The sequence below is a fragment of the Phyllobates terribilis genome, unplaced genomic scaffold (assembly GCF_046119375.1).
Source record: "Phyllobates terribilis strain yellow unplaced genomic scaffold, ASM4611937v1 Scaffold_5__5_contigs__length_657084704, whole genome shotgun sequence".
In the NCBI taxonomy this organism is placed as follows: domain Eukaryota; kingdom Metazoa; phylum Chordata; class Amphibia; order Anura; family Dendrobatidae; genus Phyllobates; species Phyllobates terribilis.
The window spans coordinates 652817139-652832137 of record NW_027362765.1 but is presented as its reverse complement, the minus strand read 5'-3'; the positions used below and the strand labels follow the sequence as shown (position 1 = coordinate 652832137).

At 45.0% G+C, this 14999-nt stretch overlaps 9 non-coding genes across 9 annotated transcripts; all 9 read left to right on the top strand.

Moving 5' to 3' along the window:
- Nucleotides 1–608: 608 nt before the first annotated feature.
- On the top strand, nt 609–799 carry LOC141149507 (U2 spliceosomal RNA). The gene has a single exon (XR_012245800.1). It is a non-coding gene; the product is annotated as a U2 spliceosomal RNA (small nuclear RNA).
- A 1115-nt stretch (nt 800–1914) lies between these two features.
- LOC141274894 (U2 spliceosomal RNA) lies at nt 1915–2105 on the top strand. Its single transcript, XR_012323156.1, has one exon. It is a non-coding gene; the product is annotated as a U2 spliceosomal RNA (small nuclear RNA).
- A 1115-nt stretch (nt 2106–3220) lies between these two features.
- Nucleotides 3221–3411, top strand: LOC141149706 (U2 spliceosomal RNA). The gene has a single exon (XR_012245995.1). It is a non-coding gene; the product is annotated as a U2 spliceosomal RNA (small nuclear RNA).
- A 1115-nt stretch (nt 3412–4526) lies between these two features.
- Nucleotides 4527–4717, top strand: LOC141274892 (U2 spliceosomal RNA). The gene has a single exon (XR_012323154.1). It is a non-coding gene; the product is annotated as a U2 spliceosomal RNA (small nuclear RNA).
- Nucleotides 4718–5832: 1115 nt separating this feature from the next.
- On the top strand, nt 5833–6023 carry LOC141274891 (U2 spliceosomal RNA). Its single transcript, XR_012323153.1, has one exon. It is a non-coding gene; the product is annotated as a U2 spliceosomal RNA (small nuclear RNA).
- Nucleotides 6024–7138: 1115 nt separating this feature from the next.
- Nucleotides 7139–7329, top strand: LOC141274890 (U2 spliceosomal RNA). The gene has a single exon (XR_012323152.1). It is a non-coding gene; the product is annotated as a U2 spliceosomal RNA (small nuclear RNA).
- A 1115-nt stretch (nt 7330–8444) lies between these two features.
- LOC141150033 (U2 spliceosomal RNA) lies at nt 8445–8635 on the top strand. Its single transcript, XR_012246306.1, has one exon. It is a non-coding gene; the product is annotated as a U2 spliceosomal RNA (small nuclear RNA).
- Nucleotides 8636–9750: 1115 nt separating this feature from the next.
- LOC141274889 (U2 spliceosomal RNA) lies at nt 9751–9941 on the top strand. The gene has a single exon (XR_012323151.1). It is a non-coding gene; the product is annotated as a U2 spliceosomal RNA (small nuclear RNA).
- Nucleotides 9942–11056: 1115 nt separating this feature from the next.
- Nucleotides 11057–11247, top strand: LOC141149925 (U2 spliceosomal RNA). The gene has a single exon (XR_012246203.1). It is a non-coding gene; the product is annotated as a U2 spliceosomal RNA (small nuclear RNA).
- The last annotated feature ends 3752 nt before the right edge of the window (nt 11248–14999 follow it).

Genomic DNA, 14999 nt, shown 5'->3' with positions numbered 1-14999 from the left:
GAACACTGACTTCTTTCATTTAATGCCTGCAGACTATAAAAGAGAACCCAACCCAAAAAGTTTGGTTGATTAGTCTGTGGCATTCTGTTAAACTGTTGCTTATGGCGGTCTCTGTGAGCTTCTCAGCGACATTCAGCCAGCCAGGTATCCTGCCTGCAGTAGATGGAATGTGGCAATGGAACGCTGGCTGCGCGTGTCATAATAGGCTCTGAGCCTTTATATACCTGTGCACAGCAGCAGCCACCTTCAGTCTGCTGCTGGACAGCCAGCAGCAGCAGCAGCAGGAGAGGTATGTAATCAGGAGCCCTCCTGCTAAGGGTAGACAGCTGCTCGTTCCACCCCACCCCCCGCCTTAATTGGTTCTCCTCCCTTCCAACGGTGTTGAGGCGGGTGGGAACAGCAGGGGGTGAAGGTGCTGTGTTTAAAGAGGTGGAGTTATGCAGATCTAAAACGCGTGGATTGCAGCAGCAGCAAGCCGAAAAGTGCAGGCATGTAAGGGATCTAGAGGTTGACAACATGTCTTCTTAACGGGAGTCCAGGAGCTCATCTCCACAAATGGACTTTTCAGGATCCTTGGGTGGCTCCGTAGTTTGAAACCAATTCTGGTTATCGCTTCTCGGCCTTTTGGCTAAGATCAAGTGTAGTATCTGTTCTTATCAGTTTAATATCTGATACGTCCCCTATCTGGGGACCATATATTAAAAGGATTTTTAGAACAGGGAGATGGAAAAAGAGCTTGCTCTGTCCACTCCACGCATTGACCTGGTATTGCAGTATCTCCAGGACCGGTGCACCCCTTCTTTAATGCAGTTTCTAAAATCAGAAAGAATTGAATTCAATGTTTTTTGTTCATTTTGCTTGTTTGTCGGATTTTGGGATGGACTCTTTGGCTTTGCTTTTCTTCTCCTCATTGGATTTTTCATGTTCAAAGTTGCAGAAGCCAGATTACAAGCTCATTTTGGTTCAACTTCAGCAACTGTGCATTGCATTGCCATGTAATGTGATGCAATGCTATCTTTCTAGCTCTCCCTTTTTACTTCCTTTTGGATAAACAGACATATTAGGCAAGCATTTTGGAGCTTTCACCTAAATAACTACAGGTGGTGAGATAAGCTGCACAATATAATTGACCTTTCAGTATATTGTTGCACACACACCATCTATTTAGCAAATGCCCTTGTTATCAACAGCAGCCTTTTAAACTCACCTGAGCTAACAGGTATGTGCGCTGGTTACTCTGCTGCGCTTAAAATTTCTTTTTTGGTTTGCTACAATGCCTTTTTTGAAACGTTGTCTCCTTCTGCTGGAACACTGACTTCTTTCATTTAATGCCTGCAGACTATAAAAGAGAACCCAACCCAAAAAGTTTGGTTGATTAGTCTGTGGCATTCTGTTAAACTGTTGCTTATGGTGGTCTCTGTGAGCTTCTCAGCGACATTCAGCCAGCCAGGTATCCTGCCTGCAGTAGATGGAATGTGGCAATGGAACGCTGGCTGCGCGTGTCATAATAGGCTCTGAGCCTTTATATACCTGTGCACAGCAGCAGCCACCTTCAGTCTGCTGCTGGACAGCCAGCAGCAGCAGCAGCAGGAGAGGTATGTAATCAGGAGCCCTCCTGCTAAGGGTAGACAGCTGCTCGTTCCACCCCACCCCCCGCCTTAATTGGTTCTCCTCCCTTCCAACGGTGTTGAGGCGGGTGGGAACAGCAGGGGGTGAAGGTGCTGTGTTTAAAGAGGTGGAGTTATGCAGATCTAAAACGCGTGGATTGCAGCAGCAGCAAGCCGAAAAGTGCAGGCATGTAAGGGATCTAGAGGTTGACAACATGTCTTCTTAACGGGAGTCCAGGAGCTCATCTTCACAAATGGACTTTTCAGGATCCTTGGGTGGCTCCGTAGTTTGAAACCAATTCTGGTTATCGCTTCTCGGCCTTTTGGCTAAGATCAAGTGTAGTATCTGTTCTTATCAGTTTAATATCTGATACGTCCCCTATCTGGGGACCATATATTAAATGGATTTTTAGAACAGGGAGATGGAAAAAGAGCTTGCTCTGTCCACTCCACGCATTGACCTGGTATTGCAGTATCTCCAGGACCGGTGCACCCCTTCTTTAATGCAGTTTCTAAAATCAGAAAGAATTGAATTCAATGTTTTTTGTTCATTTTGCTTGTTTGTCGGATTTTGGGATGGACTCTTTGGCTTTGCTTTTCTTCTCCTCATTGGATTTTTCATGTTCAAAGTTGCAGAAGCCAGATTACAAGCTCATTTTGGTTCAACTTCAGCAACTGTGCATTGCATTGCCATGTAATGTGATGCAATGCTATCTTTCTAGCTCTCCCTTTTTACTTCCTTTTGGATAAACAGACATATTAGGCAAGCATTTTGGAGCTTTCACCTAAATAACTACAGGTGGTGAGATAAGCTGCACAATATAATTGACCTTTCAGTATATTGTTGCACACACACCATCTATTTAGCAAATGCCCTTGTTATCAACAGCAGCCTTTTAAACTCACCTGAGCTAACAGGTATGTGCGCTGGTTACTCTGCTGCGCTTAAAATTTCTTTTTTGGTTTGCTACAATGCCTTTTCTGAAACGTTGTCTCCTTCTGCTGGAACACTGACTTCTTTCATTTAATGCCTGCAGACTATAAAAGAGAACCCAACCCAAAAAGTTTGGTTGATTAGTCTGTGGCATTCTGTTAAACTGTTGCTTATGGCGGTCTCTGTGAGCTTCTCAGCGACATTCAGCCAGCCAGGTATCCTGCCTGCAGTAGATGGAATGTGGCAATGGAACGCTGGCTGCGCGTGTCATAATAGGCTCTGAGCCTTTATATACCTGTGCACAGCAGCAGCCACCTTCAGTCTGCTGCTGGACAGCCAGCAGCAGCAGCAGCAGGAGAGGTATGTAATCAGGAGCCCTCCTGCTAAGGGTAGACAGCTGCTCGTTCCACCCCACCCCCCGCCTTAATTGGTTCTCCTCCCTTCCAACGGTGTTGAGGCGGGTGGGAACAGCAGGGGGTGAAGGTGCTGTGTTTAAAGAGGTGGAGTTATGCAGATCTAAAACGCGTGGATTGCAGCAGCAGCAAGCCGAAAAGTGCAGGCATGTAAGGGATCTAGAGGTTGACAACATGTCTTCTTAACGGGAGTCCAGGAGCTCATCTCCACAAATGGACTTTTCAGGATCCTTGGGTGGCTCCGTAGTTTGAAACCAATTCTGGTTATCGCTTCTCGGCCTTTTGGCTAAGATCAAGTGTAGTATCTGTTCTTATCAGTTTAATATCTGATACGTCCCCTATCTGGGGACCATATATTAAATGGATTTTTAGAACAGGGAGATGGAAAAAGAGCTTGCTCGGTCCACTCCACGCATTGACCTGGTATTGCAGTATCTCCAGGACCGGTGCACCCCTTCTTTAATGCAGTTTCTAAAATCAGAAAGAATTGAATTCAATGTTTTTTGTTCATTTTGCTTGTTTGTCGGATTTTGGGATGGACTCTTTGGCTTTGCTTTTCTTCTCCTCATTGGATTTTTCATGTTCAAAGTTGCAGAAGCCAGATTACAAGCTCATTTTGGTTCAACTTCAGCAACTGTGCATTGCATTGCCATGTAATGTGATGCAATGCTATCTTTCTAGCTCTCCCTTTTTACTTCCTTTTGGATAAACAGACATATTAGGCAAGCATTTTGGAGCTTTCACCTAAATAACTACAGGTGGTGAGATAAGCTGCACAATATAATTGACCTTTCAGTATATTGTTGCACACACACCATCTATTTAGCAAATGCCCTTGTTATCAACAGCAGCCTTTTAAACTCACCTGAGCTAACAGGTATGTGCGCTGGTTACTCTGCTGCGCTTAAAATTTCTTTTTTGGTTTGCTACAATGCCTTTTCTGAAACGTTGTCTCCTTCTGCTGGAACACTGACTTCTTTCATTTAATGCCTGCAGACTATAAAAGAGAACCCAACCCAAAAAGTTTGGTTGATTAGTCTGTGGCATTCTGTTAAACTGTTGCTTATGGCGGTCTCTGTGAGCTTCTCAGCGACATTCAGCCAGCCAGGTATCCTGCCTGCAGTAGATGGAATGTGGCAATGGAACGCTGGCTGCGCGTGTCATAATAGGCTCTGAGCCTTTATATACCTGTGCACAGCAGCAGCCACCTTCAGTCTGCTGCTGGACAGCCAGCAGCAGCAGCAGCAGGAGAGGTATGTAATCAGGAGCCCTCCTGCTAAGGGTAGACAGCTGCTCGTTCCACCCCACCCCCCGCCTTAATTGGTTCTCCTCCCTTCCAACGGTGTTGAGGCGGGTGGGAACAGCAGGGGGTGAAGGTGCTGTGTTTAAAGAGGTGGAGTTATGCAGATCTAAAACGCGTGGATTGCAGCAGCAGCAAGCCGAAAAGTGCAGGCATGTAAGGGATCTAGAGGTTGACAACATGTCTTCTTAACGGGAGTCCAGGAGCTCATCTTCACAAATGGACTTTTCAGGATCCTTGGGTGGCTCCGTAGTTTGAAACCAATTCTGGTTATCGCTTCTCGGCCTTTTGGCTAAGATCAAGTGTAGTATCTGTTCTTATCAGTTTAATATCTGATACGTCCCCTATCTGGGGACCATATATTAAATGGATTTTTAGAACAGGGAGATGGAAAAAGAGCTTGCTCTGTCCACTCCACGCATTGACCTGGTATTGCAGTATCTCCAGGACCGGTGCACCCCTTCTTTAATGCAGTTTCTAAAATCAGAAAGAATTGAATTCAATGTTTTTTGTTCATTTTGCTTGTTTGTCGGATTTTGGGATGGACTCTTTGGCTTTGCTTTTCTTCTCCTCATTGGATTTTTCATGTTCAAAGTTGCAGAAGCCAGATTACAAGCTCATTTTGGTTCAACTTCAGCAACTGTGCATTGCATTGCCATGTAATGTGATGCAATGCTATCTTTCTAGCTCTCCCTTTTTACTTCCTTTTGGATAAACAGACATATTAGGCAAGCATTTTGGAGCTTTCACCTAAATAACTACAGGTGGTGAGATAAGCTGCACAATATAATTGACCTTTCAGTATATTGTTGCACACACACCATCTATTTAGCAAATGCCCTTGTTATCAACAGCAGCCTTTTAAACTCACCTGAGCTAACAGGTATGTGCGCTGGTTACTCTGCTGCGCTTAAAATTTCTTTTTTGGTTTGCTACAATGCCTTTTCTGAAACGTTGTCTCCTTCTGCTGGAACACTGACTTCTTTCATTTAATGCCTGCAGACTATAAAAGAGAACCCAACCCAAAAAGTTTGGTTGATTAGTCTGTGGCATTCTGTTAAACTGTTGCTTATGGCGGTCTCTGTGAGCTTCTCAGCGACATTCAGCCAGCCAGGTATCCTGCCTGCAGTAGATGGAATGTGGCAATGGAACGCTGGCTGCGCGTGTCATAATAGGCTCTGAGCCTTTATATACCTGTGCACAGCAGCAGCCACCTTCAGTCTGCTGCTGGACAGCCAGCAGCAGCAGCAGCAGGAGAGGTATGTAATCAGGAGCCCTCCTGCTAAGGGTAGACAGCTGCTCGTTCCACCCCACCCCCCGCCTTAATTGGTTCTCCTCCCTTCCAACGGTGTTGAGGCGGGTGGGAACAGCAGGGGGTGAAGGTGCTGTGTTTAAAGAGGTGGAGTTATGCAGATCTAAAACGCGTGGATTGCAGCAGCAGCAAGCCGAAAAGTGCAGGCATGTAAGGGATCTAGAGGTTGACAACATGTCTTCTTAACGGGAGTCCAGGAGCTCATCTCCACAAATGGACTTTTCAGGATCCTTGGGTGGCTCCGTAGTTTGAAACCAATTCTGGTTATCGCTTCTCGGCCTTTTGGCTAAGATCAAGTGTAGTATCTGTTCTTATCAGTTTAATATCTGATACGTCCCCTATCTGGGGACCATATATTAAATGGATTTTTAGAACAGGGAGATGGAAAAAGAGCTTGCTCTGTCCACTCCACGCATTGACCTGGTATTGCAGTATCTCCAGGACCGGTGCACCCCTTCTTTAATGCAGTTTCTAAAATCAGAAAGAATTGAATTCAATGTTTTTTGTTCATTTTGCTTGTTTGTCGGATTTTGGGATGGACTCTTTGGCTTTGCTTTTCTTCTCCTCATTGGATTTTTCATGTTCAAAGTTGCAGAAGCCAGATTACAAGCTCATTTTGGTTCAACTTCAGCAACTGTGCATTGCATTGCCATGTAATGTGATGCAATGCTATCTTTCTAGCTCTCCCTTTTTACTTCCTTTTGGATAAACAGACATATTAGGCAAGCATTTTGGAGCTTTCACCTAAATAACTACAGGTGGTGAGATAAGCTGCACAATATAATTGACCTTTCAGTATATTGTTGCACACACACCATCTATTTAGCAAATGCCCTTGTTATCAACAGCAGCCTTTTAAACTCACCTGAGCTAACAGGTATGTGCGCTGGTTACTCTGCTGCGCTTAAAATTTCTTTTTTGGTTTGCTACAATGCCTTTTCTGAAACGTTGTCTCCTTCTGCTGGAACACTGACTTCTTTCATTTAATGCCTGCAGACTATAAAAGAGAACCCAACCCAAAAAGTTTGGTTGATTAGTCTGTGGCATTCTGTTAAACTGTTGCTTATGGCGGTCTCTGTGAGCTTCTCAGCGACATTCAGCCAGCCAGGTATCCTGCCTGCAGTAGATGGAATGTGGCAATGGAACGCTGGCTGCGCGTGTCATAATAGGCTCTGAGCCTTTATATACCTGTGCACAGCAGCAGCCACCTTCAGTCTGCTGCTGGACAGCCAGCAGCAGCAGCAGCAGGAGAGGTATGTAATCAGGAGCCCTCCTGCTAAGGGTAGACAGCTGCTCGTTCCACCCCACCCCCCGCCTTAATTGGTTCTCCTCCCTTCCAACGGTGTTGAGGCGGGTGGGAACAGCAGGGGGTGAAGGTGCTGTGTTTAAAGAGGTGGAGTTATGCAGATCTAAAACGCGTGGATTGCAGCAGCAGCAAGCCGAAAAGTGCAGGCATGTAAGGGATCTAGAGGTTGACAACATGTCTTCTTAACGGGAGTCCAGGAGCTCATCTCCACAAATGGACTTTTCAGGATCCTTGGGTGGCTCCGTAGTTTGAAACCAATTCTGGTTATCGCTTCTCGGCCTTTTGGCTAAGATCAAGTGTAGTATCTGTTCTTATCAGTTTAATATCTGATACGTCCCCTATCTGGGGACCATATATTAAATGGATTTTTAGAACAGGGAGATGGAAAAAGAGCTTGCTCTGTCCACTCCACGCATTGACCTGGTATTGCAGTATCTCCAGGACCGGTGCACCCCTTCTTTAATGCAGTTTCTAAAATCAGAAAGAATTGAATTCAATGTTTTTTGTTCATTTTGCTTGTTTGTCGGATTTTGGGATGGACTCTTTGGCTTTGCTTTTCTTCTCCTCATTGGATTTTTCATGTTCAAAGTTGCAGAAGCCAGATTACAAGCTCATTTTGGTTCAACTTCAGCAACTGTGCATTGCATTGCCATGTAATGTGATGCAATGCTATCATTCTAGCTCTCCCTTTTTACTTCCTTTTGGATAAACAGACATATTAGGCAAGCATTTTGGAGCTTTCACCTAAATAACTACAGGTGGTGAGATAAGCTGCACAATATAATTGACCTTTCAGTATATTGCTGCACACACACCATCTATTTAGCAAATGCCCTTGTTATCAACAGCAGCCTTTTAAACTCACCTGAGCTAACAGGTATGTGCGCTGGTTACTCTGCTGCGCTTAAAATTTCTTTTTTGGTTTGCTACAATGCCTTTTCTGAAACGTTGTCTCCTTCTGCTGGAACACTGACTTCTTTCATTTAATGCCTGCAGACTATAAAAGAGAACCCAACCCAAAAAGTTTGGTTGATTAGTCTGTGGCATTCTGTTAAACTGTTGCTTATGGCGGTCTCTGTGAGCTTCTCAGCGACATTCAGCCAGCCAGGTATCCTGCCTGCAGTAGATGGAATGTGGCAATGGAACGCTGGCTGCGCGTGTCATAATAGGCTCTGAGCCTTTATATACCTGTGCACAGCAGCAGCCACCTTCAGTCTGCTGCTGGACAGCCAGCAGCAGCAGCAGCAGGAGAGGTATGTAATCAGGAGCCCTCCTGCTAAGGGTAGACAGCTGCTCGTTCCACCCCACCCCCCGCCTTAATTGGTTCTCCTCCCTTCCAACGGTGTTGAGGCGGGTGGGAACAGCAGGGGGTGAAGGTGCTGTGTTTAAAGAGGAGGAGTTATGCAGATCTAAAACGCGTGGATTGCAGCAGCAGCAAGCCGAAAAGTGCAGGCATGTAAGGGATCTAGAGGTTGACAACATGTCTTCTTAACGGGAGTCCAGGAGCTCATCTCCACAAATGGACTTTTCAGGATCCTTGGGTGGCTCCGTAGTTTGAAACCAATTCTGGTTATCGCTTCTCGGCCTTTTGGCTAAGATCAAGTGTAGTATCTGTTCTTATCAGTTTAATATCTGATACGTCCCCTATGTGGGCACCATATATTAAATGGATTTTTAGAACAGGGAGATGGAAAAAGAGCTTGCTCTGTCCACTCCACGCATTGACCTGGTATTGCAGTATCTCCAGGACCGGTGCACCCCTTCTTTAATGCAGTTTCTAAAATCAGAAAGAATTGAATTCAATGTTTTTTGTTCATTTTGCTTGTTTGTCGGATTTTGGGATGGACTCTTTGGCTTTGCTTTTCTTCTCCTCATTGGATTTTTCATGTTCAAAGTTGCAGAAGCCAGATTACAAGCTCATTTTGGTTCAACTTCAGCAACTGTGCATTGCATTGCCATGTAATGTGATGCAATGCTATCTTTCTAGCTCTCCCTTTTTACTTCCTTTTGGATAAACAGACATATTAGGCAAGCATTTTGGAGCTTTCACCTAAATAACTACAGGTGGTGAGATAAGCTGCACAATATAATTGACCTTTCAGTATATTGTTGCACACACACCATCTATTTAGCAAATGCCCTTGTTATCAACAGCAGCCTTTTAAACTCACCTGAGCTAACAGGTATGTGCGCTGGTTACTCTGCTGCGCTTAAAATTTCTTTTTTGGTTTGCTACAATGCCTTTTCTGAAACGTTGTCTCCTTCTGCTGGAACACTGACTTCTTTCATTTAATGCCTGCAGACTATAAAAGAGAACCCAACCCAAAAAGTTTGGTTGATTAGTCTGTGGCATTCTGTTAAACTGTTGCTTATGGCGGTCTCTGTGAGCTTCTCAGCGACATTCAGCCAGCCAGGTATCCTGCCTGCAGTAGATGGAATGTGGCAATGGAACGCTGGCTGCGCGTGTCATAATAGGCTCTGAGCCTTTATATACCTGTGCACAGCAGCAGCCACCTTCAGTCTGCTGCTGGACAGCCAGCAGCAGCAGCAGCAGGAGAGGTATGTAATCAGGAGCCCTCCTGCTAAGGGTAGACAGCTGCTCGTTCCACCCCACCCCCCGCCTTAATTGGTTCTCCTCCCTTCCAACGGTGTTGAGGCGGGTGGGAACAGCAGGGGGTGAAGGTGCTGTGTTTAAAGAGGTGGAGTTATGCAGATCTAAAACGCGTGGATTGCAGCAGCAGTAAGCCGAAAAGTGCAGGCATGTAAGGGATCTAGAGGTTGACAACATGTCTTCTTAACGGGAGTCCAGGAGCTCATCTCCACAAATGGACTTTTCAGGATCCTTGGGTGGCTCCGTAGTTTGAAACCAATTCTGGTTATCGCTTCTCGGCCTTTTGGCTAAGATCAAGTGTAGTATCTGTTCTTATCAGTTTAATATCTGATACGTCCCCTATCTGGGGACCATATATTAAATGGATTTTTAGAACAGGGAGATGGAAAAAGAGCTTGCTCTGTCCACTCCACGCATTGACCTGGTATTGCAGTATCTCCAGGACCGGTGCACCCCTTCTTTAATGCAGTTTCTAAAATCAGAAAGAATTGAATTCAATGTTTTTTGTTCATTTTGCTTGTTTGTCGGATTTTGGGATGGACTCTTTGGCTTTGCTTTTCTTCTCCTCATTGGATTTTTCATGTTCAAAGTTGCAGAAGCCAGATTACAAGCTCATTTTGGTTCAACTTCAGCAACTGTGCATTGCATTGCCATGTAATGTGATGCAATGCTATCTTTCTAGCTCTCCCTTTTTACTTCCTTTTGGATAAACAGACATATTAGGCAAGCATTTTGGAGCTTTCACCTAAATAACTACAGGTGGTGAGATAAGCTGCACAATATAATTGACCTTTCAGTATATTGTTGCACACACACCATCTATTTAGCAAATGCCCTTGTTATCAACAGCAGCCTTTTAAACTCACCTGAGCTAACAGGTATGTGAGCTGGTTACTCTGCTGCGCTTAAAATTTCTTTTTTGGTTTGCTACAATGCCTTTTCTGAAACGTTGTCTCCTTCTGCTGGAACACTGACTTCTTTCATTTAATGCCTGCAGACTATAAAAGAGAACCCAACCCAAAAAGTTTGGTTGATTAGTCTGTGGCATTCTGTTAAACTGTTGCTTATGGCGGTCTCTGTGAGCTTCTCAGCGACATTCAGCCAGCCAGGTATCCTGCCTGCAGTAGATGGAATGTGGCAATGGAACGCTGGCTGCGCGTGTCATAATAGGCTCTGAGCCTTTATATACCTGTGCACAGCAGCAGCCACCTTCAGTCTGCTGCTGGACAGCCAGCAGCAGCAGCAGCAGGAGAGGTATGTAATCAGGAGCCCTCCTGCTAAGGGTAGACAGCTGCTCGTTCCACCCCACCCCCCGCCTTAATTGGTTCTCCTCCCTTCCAACGGTGTTGAGGCGGGTGGGAACAGCAGGGGGTGAAGGTGCTGTGTTTAAAGAGGTGGAGTTATGCAGATCTAAAACGCGTGGATTGCAGCAGCAGCAAGCCGAAAAGTGCAGGCATGTAAGGGATCTAGAGGTTGACAACATGTCTTCTTAACGGGAGTCCAGGAGCTCATCTCCACAAATGGACTTTTCAGGATCCTTGGGTGGCTCCGTAGTTTGAAACCAATTCTGGTTATCGCTTCTCGGCCTTTTGGCTAAGATCAAGTGTAGTATCTGTTCTTATCAGTTTAATATCTGATACGTCCCCTATCTGTGGACCATATATTAAATGGATTTTTAGAACAGGGAGATGGAAAAAGAGCTTGCTCTGTCCACTCCACGCATTGACCTGGTATTGCAGTATCTCCAGGACCGGTGCACCCCTTCTTTAATGCAGTTTCTAAAATCAGAAAGAATTGAATTCAATGTTTTTTGTTCATTTTGCTTGTTTGTCGGATTTTGGGATGGACTCTTTGGCTTTGCTTTTCTTCTCCTCATTGGATTTTTCATGTTCAAAGTTGCAGAAGCCAGATTACAAGCTCATTTTGGTTCAACTTCAGCAACTGTGCATTGCATTGCCATGTAATGTGATGCAATGCTATCTTTCTAGCTCTCCCTTTTTACTTCCTTTTGGATAAACAGACATATTAGGCAAGCATTTTGGAGCTTTCACCTAAATAACTACAGGTGGTGAGATAAGCTGCACAATATAATTGACCTTTCAGTATATTGTTGCACACACACCATCTATTTAGCAAATGCCCTTGTTATCAACAGCAGCCTTTTAAACTCACCTGAGCTAACAGGTATGTGCGCTGGTTACTCTGCTGCGCTTAAAATTTCTTTTTTGGTTTGCTACAATGCCTTTTCTGAAACGTTGTCTCCTTCTGCTGGAACACTGACTTCTTTCATTTAATGCCTGCAGACTATAAAAGAGAACCCAACCCAAAAAGTTTGGTTGATTAGTCTGTGGCATTCTGTTAAACTGTTGCTTATGGCGGTCTCTGTGAGCTTCTCAGCGACATTCAGCCAGCCAGGTATCCTGCCTGCAGTAGATGGAATGTGGCAATGGAACGCTGGCTGCGCGTGTCATAATAGGCTCTGAGCCTTTATATACCTGTGCACAGCAGCAGCCACCTTCAGTCTGCTGCTGGACAGCCAGCAGCAGCAGCAGCAGGAGAGGTATGTAATCAGGAGCCCTCCTGCTAAGGGTAGACAGCTGCTCGTTCCACCCCACCCCCCGCCTTAATTGGTTCTCCTCCCGTCCAACGGTGTTGAGGCGGGTGGGAACAGCAGGGGGTGAAGGTGCTGTGTTTAAAGAGGTGGAGTTATGCAGATCTAAAACGCGTGGATTGCAGCAGCAGCAAGCCGAAAAGTGCAGGCATGTAAGGGATCTAGAGGTTGACAACATGTCTTCTTAACGGGAGTCCAGGAGCTCATCTCCACAAATGGACTTTTCAGGATCCTTGGGTGGCTCCGTAGTTTGAAACCAATTCTGGTTATCGCTTCTCGGCCTTTTGGCTACGATCAAGTGCTTTATTGCAGGAGATTGTGGTTGAAGGGCACTCGGGTACCCCTCTCCTTGGCCTGGCAGGATCGTCCACTTTGGTGGACTTAACCTGCTTGCTGCTATTAGGGAGAGGGCTTAGTCCCAGGGTAACGAGTTGCGATCCCCCAGCTTCCAGGTGTTTTTCGCTGCAAGAACACTGGGAGCGCAGATTGCAAGCGGCTGCAATTTGCAACCTTGTTGCGTTTTTCCATGGAGGTTGACCCTAACCTCGTGCCTCTTTATGCGAGGCTAAAAAACTCTATCCGAGTTCACTTCACGGCGGGTGGCTCGGATATGAGGAAATTAGGGTATGTAGTCCAGGACGTGCTCAGGAACCTTCTTGGCGTACAAAGGAATGAAATTCTCTCCATCCAGGATTATCCCAGAAGAGGTGACTATGACATCACATTCACCGGAGAAGGTATTTTTAGAGATGTACTAGAAAAGTTAAAAAAAGTTGAAAATAGTCCTGTTTTGAAAGGGATACAAATTGTTGAGCACGTCCTGGATGAGGTAAGACTGGTTATTGTAAAAATATTTTCGCCCTTTGTTTCTGCTCCAGAAGTAATGTCATTTCTAGCAATTTATTTTAAAAGTGTTAAATGTATTGGGAAGATATTAAACGAATATAACATATGGACATCTAAGTGGAAATTCCTTGTGAAGTGTACAAGAGATCCAAATACACCAGGTGGTATACGGCTCCCCCCTGCCCGTTTCAAAATTGGGCAAACAAATGGGGATTTCTTCTTTTCTGGGATGCCAGTATATTGCAGAAATTGTGGGCGCTATGGTCATTCAAAAGAAAACTGTCATGTATCATGTAGAAATTGTGCTAGTGAAGAACATGAGACAAAAGAATGCCCTAAGGAAAAGAAATGCAGTTTTTGCCAGACTCCAGGTCACTTTTATTTTTCTTGCCCTCACAGATTTCGGGAAGATGAGCAAAAGGGGAAGTCCAAGACGTCCGACCAAGGACCAAAAGATCAGACCACCCCTCAGGAGGAGGAACAACAACCTGGAGCCTCTGGAGATAATAAGGGCGTACCAAATAGTGAAGTGTCTCCAGAGTCTATGACAGGTAAAATACCAAATCCCAAAACCTGGCTGCAGGACCTGCGGGAGTCCAAAAGGAGGGCTGAGAAGGAGCAGAAGGGCACTACTGGTAAGGTCAAAAGGGACCGGCAAAAGGCCGACACAGAAGCCCATGCCCAGTCTGGGTCTCCTAGTGCTGAGGGTGCTGAGTGGATAAAGGTGGGTCCTAAGAAAAAGAAAAAGGGTGGTTCGGAGGAGGCAGCAGGAGGTGAACAGATGGACACTTCTCCAGAAGGGGACGTGGACGCTGGACCCTCAGGGGTTTCGGTCTCCGCTGCTACAGGTGGGGACCGGGATCTTGCTGCCTCTGAAGAGTCAGAGGCTCTGCCTTGTGCGCAACCTCCTCCTATAGGACGACCTTCTACAGGTCAAACAGGGGCGGCGGAACCCCTCGGGGACCCACCTGATGAGGAACTGCATGGCCAGCCAATGGAGACCCAGCGGGTTCTGCCAGCCAGCCCTCCGAGCTATGCCAGTGTAGCGTCGGGTTTATATAAATGTGGTAATCTTTCCTCCTCCACGGAGACTCTCGTGACGATACTATCAGATGAGGAGGGAGGCGCAAGCCCAGTGGTCTGATCAGGTTCATCGGACAGGTAAATCCGTTGCTCTTAGTTACCTAAGTAAAATTTCTACATTTTCTAATGATGGCTGAACTCAAAGGTATTTCCCTCAACGTGAGAGGCATAAAATCTAACACGAGAAGAACTGCTCTTTTTAATTTTTTTACGTGTTTTACTGCATCTGTATTTTTTCTGCAAGAATGTAATATCCCACATGAAATGTCATATCAAAAATATAAAGATGAGTGGAAGTGTGGGCCATCTGTCTGGTCCGGATCGAATGCTGCAGGATCAGCGGGTGTAGCCATACTTTTTAAAGGGAACGTTTTAATTGATTTTATTCAGGAAATTTTACCAGGTCGTATTTTATTAGTGAAAGCTTTTATTGATGGTATTAGATGGCAGTTTTTAAATTTTTATGGATCCCCAGAGAAAAATGAAAGAGCCGAAATGCTTGATCTTTTACCATTATTTATTAATAACTCTGAACCTTTTATCTTAGCAGGGGATTTTAATTGTGTTTTAAAAGGTGAAAACCGGCGCTCCAGCTCTGTAAGCAGGAACTACGATAAAACCTCAGGTATGCTACATGATATAGTCAAAGATGCTAAATTGATAGACATATATAAAGAGTGTCATAGTGACAGCCCAGAGGATGCCGGTTTCACTTGGAGCAATGCTAATTGTAGCTCTAGGATTGATTTTATTTTTGGTTCAGATAAAACAATACCTGCCAAATGTGAAGTTTTAACTAATATATTTTCAGACCATAAACTTTTATCCTTTACCATAAAAGTAAATGACAACAAAAAATGTGGTAAGAAAAGCTGGAAAATGAACGTATCCCTTTTAACCGACCCGCAGATTTTATCAGATTTTATTGAGTTTTATAGGAAATGTAGAAAAGGGAAAAAAACAAATGAGACTATGA